General features: G+C 38.9%; 1 protein-coding gene across 11 annotated transcripts in view; it reads right to left on the reverse strand.

Moving 5' to 3' along the window:
• LOC144979792 (uncharacterized) overlaps window positions 1-5,000 on the reverse strand; it is a 65,981-nt gene that overhangs the window by 5,538 nt on the left and 55,443 nt on the right. The gene's annotated exons all lie outside the window — the stretch shown is intronic.

A 5,000-nucleotide genomic window follows, 5' to 3' on the forward strand; every position in this document is an offset into this window, starting at 1 on the left:
AAGAGGAATTTGTACTATTACCATGTACCCAGACTGTATGGACACTTTGTATGTAACTGTAGATAATTTGCTTTGTCAAAACGACTTTTATCCTGGCGAATAATTTTAGCTTTATGCTTTAAACACGTTTTAAAATGCTGTTCATATGGAACCTATATGTTTTTACCCGTCTATATAAAAAAAATGATTATTATTTCTATCAACTGGAGGCCATTTTTAAAAACAGCGATTAAAGGTCATTTAAGGCAGATACTTGTTGGACGTAGCCTCTCAAATAGAGCTCCTTACTGACTGTCAACTGTCCATGTATTCCGCTTCTGTGGTTGTTCTTCCCATCCAGTCTAATGTTATGTCTTGTGACCACCTTCACCTTGGCATCTTTCTGCTCCAGGGGCAACTTCCATGCCAAGCTTTTCAATTGAATCATGTCTTTTGATGTTGCCAATGTATGATAGCTTTAATTTCTTACTAGTTGACACGAGCTGGGGCCTTTAAGGCCTGCTCTCTCCAAGACAAGGATGTTCAATATCTTGATTGATAATGACATTTTTATGATCCTTTTATAACACTTCATCTGAAATGAATTAATTAACCAGTAGATTTTGAGCAATCAAAACATTTATACGTGGTCGGACAAACATAGTTGATTGTTTATAAACAATAACAACCTCAATTGTATCTCCTCAAGGAGTCAGCTTGAGTCCAATTCTATTCACGATATACCTCGCACCGGCCATGAAAGATCTAAGACCAAAATTACCACCTATAAAGATCACTCGTTAATTGATATACACATATAACACATACCTAATCTTTGAATCAGAACATCAAGCGAAAATATACACTACGCCAATAATATCAACTACCCCAGAAGCTTGGAATCTAAAAGTGAATCAATCCAAAACAGAATATACAAAAATCAACAGAAATTTAAATGAATGGAAAAGTGTACGTAAACTAGGCAATTTGATCAACGAAAATGAAGACATCAGAAAACAAAAGCAGCTGGCCCCCAATGCATTCAACCAACTCCAAAATTTAAGGAGTAGAAATAACATAATCAGTGAGAATAAACGAATACAGATATGAGGCACTGATTATTCTAATATTGACACAAAAGTTTGGAACCTGGGGGCTCACAAAAAAAGAACTTAGAAAGTCTCGATTCATACCACCGCAAACAATTACGTCGCGTAATCCGAATCTATTGGCCAGAGACAATTACAAATACTGATCTCTATGAAAAAAGCAGGGTCCAACGCCTCAGTACAATAATAAAAGAACAGCGATGGAGGCTATTCGGTCACATCTTAGCCCAAACTGCAATGACAGACTATTTTCTTCATGGCAACAAACAATGTCAATAGTAACTATCCTGAACCAGGATCTGTCTACATTTCAGACATTTCTGGATTCAGATGAGGTCGAATTAATCCCAATTAATCCGCGAAGAATTAAGAAATAATGCAGTGCCGTCTGTACTAAAGTCACTACAAGATATTGACAGTCTGAAAACTCTGGTCCAGGACCCTGACCAATGGAAACAATTAACAAGATGGATGGAGAGAGCAGCTATACTCATCGACTATGACTGAATCACACAATTTTCAGCAAGCGTCATTCGGACTGCGAGGCTTATTACCACTACTACTACTACTACGACTACTACTACTACTACTACTACTACTACTACTACTACTACTACTACTACTACTACTACTACTACTACTACTACTACAAGATATGAAGTGAGTAGAAAAGTGCCAGAAGACAATAGAGAATAAAAAATTTTTCGCGGCGGTGGTGGGGTTTGAACCTGCGACCTTATTGGTACGACAACTCCGCCTGGCAGGTGAGAGCGTGGCTCTACCGTGTGAGCTATCCACGAACACAAAAAATATTCGTTTCAAACCCAAAGTCATTTCTAGATCCTCTCTCACCCACTTCTTGAGATCGCCGATTCGTTCGCCACCATCGCGAAGTAATTTTGACCAGCAGTTAAGCTTAATAGCCAATATTCTCATCACAAACATATAACATAGAAACGATTGAGACATTGAGTATGCTCCGGTGTATGGGGTGAATTTTTAATTCAGAAAAGTGAGTGGAGCAGGCACTTATGTTGGTAATAACAAGATATGAAGTGAGTAGAAAAGTGCCAGAAGACAATAGAGAATAAAAAAATTTTTCGCGGCGGTGGTGGGGTTTGAACCTGCGACCTTATTGGTACGACAACTCCGCCTGGCAGGTGAGAGCGTGGCTCTACCGTGTGAGCTATCCACGAACACAAAAATATTCGTTTCAAACCCAAAGTCATTTCTAGATCCCTCTCTCACCCACTTCTTGAGATCGCCGATTCGTTCGCCACCATCGCGAAGTAATTTTGACCAGCAGTTAAGCTTAATAGCCAATATTCTCATCACAAACATATAACATAGAAACGATTGAGACATTGAGTATGCTCCGGTGTATGGGGTGAATTTTTAATTCAGAAAAGTGAGTGGAGCAGGCACTTATGTTGGTAACAACAAGATATGAAGTGAGTAGAAAAGTGCCAGAAGACAATAGAGAATAAAAAAATTTTTCGCGGCGGTGGTGGGGTTTGAACCTGCGACCTTATTGGTACGACAACTCCGCCTGGCAGGTGAGAGCGTGGCTCTACCGTGTGAGCTATCCACGAACACAAAAATATTCGTTTCAAACCCAAAGTCATTTCTAGATCCCTCTCTCACCCACTTCTTGAGATCGCCGATTCGTTCGCCACCATCGCGAAGTAATTTTGACCAGCAGTTAAGCTTAATAGCCAATATTCTCATCACAAACATATAACATAGAAACGATTGAGACAACAATCACAAACGACAAACGATTGAAAAAATTTTTATTCTCTATTGTCTTCTGGCACTTTTCTACTCACTTCATATCTTGTTGTTACCAACATAAGTGCCTGCTCCACTCACTTTTCTGAATTAAAAATTCACCCCATACACCGGAGCATACTCAATGTCTCAATCGTTTCTATGTTATATGTTTGTGATGAGAATATTGGCTATTAAGCTTAACTGCTGGTCAAAATTACTTCGCGATGGTGGCGAACGAATCGGCGATCTCAAGAAGTGGGTGAGAGAGGGATCTAGAAATGACTTTGGGTTTGAAACGAATATTTTTGTGTTCGTGGATAGCTCACACGGTAGAGCCACGCTCTCACCTGCCAGGCGGAGTTGTCGTACCAATAAGGTCGCAGGTTCAAACCCCACCACCGCCGCGAAAAAAATTTTTATTCTCTATTGTCTTCTGGCACTTTTCTACTCACTTCATATCTTGTTGTTACCAACATAAGTGCCTGCTCCACTCACTTTTCTGAATTAAAAATTCACCCCATACACCGGAGCATACTCAATGTCTCAATCGTTTCTATGTTATATGTTTGTGATGAGAATATTGGCTATTAAGCTTAACTGCTGGTCAAAATTACTTCGCGATGGTGGCGAACGAATCGGCGATCTCAAGAAGTGGGTGAGAGAGGGATCTAGAAATGACTTTGGGTTTGAAACGAATATTTTTGTGTTCGTGGATAGCTCACACGGTAGAGCCGCGCTCTCACACTGCCAGGCGGAGTTGTCGTACCAATAAGGTCGCAGGTTCAAACCCACCACCGCCGCGAAAAAATTTTTTATTCTCTATTGTCTTCTGGCACTTTTCTACTCACTTCATATCTTGTTGTTACCAACATAAGTGCCTGCTCCACTCACTTTTCTGAATTAAAAATTCACCCCATACACCGGAGCATACTCAATGTCTCAATCGTTTCTATGTTATATGTTTGTGACGAGAATATTGGCTATTAAGCTTAACTGCTGGTCAAAATTACTTCGCGATGGTGGCGAACGAATCGGCGATCTCAAGAAGTGGGTGAGAGAGGGATCTAGAAATGACTTTGGGTTTGAAACGAATATTTTTGTGTTCGTGGATAGCTCACACGGTAGAGCCACGCTCTCACCTGCCAGGCGGAGTTGTCGTACCAATAAGGTCGCAGGTTCAAACCCCACCACCGCCGCGAAAAATTTTTTTATTCTCTATTGTCTTCTGGCACTTTTCTACTCACTTCATATCTTGTTGTTACCAACATAAGTGCCTGCTCCACTCACTTTTCTGAATTAAAAATATACTACTACTACTACTACTATACTACTACTACTACTACTAATAATAATAATAATAATAATAATAATACACATTTATATAGCGCTCATTCTCGTGTAAAACACAAGCTCTGGGCACTTTACAATATAATTATCAATTTTAAGTGAAAAAAATAAAATAATAACAACAATAATAATTCATAGCCAAATCAAGGATTCATATAGAGTCAAGAAAAACAAATACAGTAAAAATGTGTTTGAGATTCTTTTTAAAAGTAGGTAAAGACTTGCATCCCTCAGACCACGTGGTAGTTCATTCCAAACTTTGGGGCCGAAACAAGCAAACGATCTATCACCAAATTTTGTTCTTGATCTTTTTTCCGAAATTTTCGTTTGGTCATTACATGATCTTAAAGTGTAATTTTCAAATTTACACATGACCACGTGATCTGTGAGATATGCCGGTCCTATACCAGCCAAACACTTATAAACAAGACACGCTGCTTTGTAATATGTGAACTTTTCAATGGGCAACCAATGGAGAGAGGCCAACAAAGGGGTTGCATGATCAAATTTTTTTTTTTGCCAAAAACTAATCTTGCTGCACTGTTTTGCAGTAGTTGTAATTGTTTAATAGAAGCCTGAGGCAAGTTGACAAGCAGCGAGTTACAATAATCTAGTTTCGAAAAAATGAGGGAAACAACCAATGTTTTACATGTTCCAATTGCAATATACTGACGGATCGAACTGATTTTCTTCATTTGAAAGTATAAAGATTTACAGAGAGCAGAAATGTGAGCTGACATTCTCATTTCTGAATCAAAATAGACACTCAAATAATAATAATAATAATGATAA

Source organism: Berghia stephanieae, chromosome 1 (genome assembly GCF_034508935.2).
Source record: "Berghia stephanieae isolate SIO BIC M18660-M18661 chromosome 1, UCSD_Bste_1.3, whole genome shotgun sequence".
NCBI classification, from domain to species: Eukaryota; Metazoa; Mollusca; class Gastropoda; order Nudibranchia; family Aeolidiidae; genus Berghia; species Berghia stephanieae.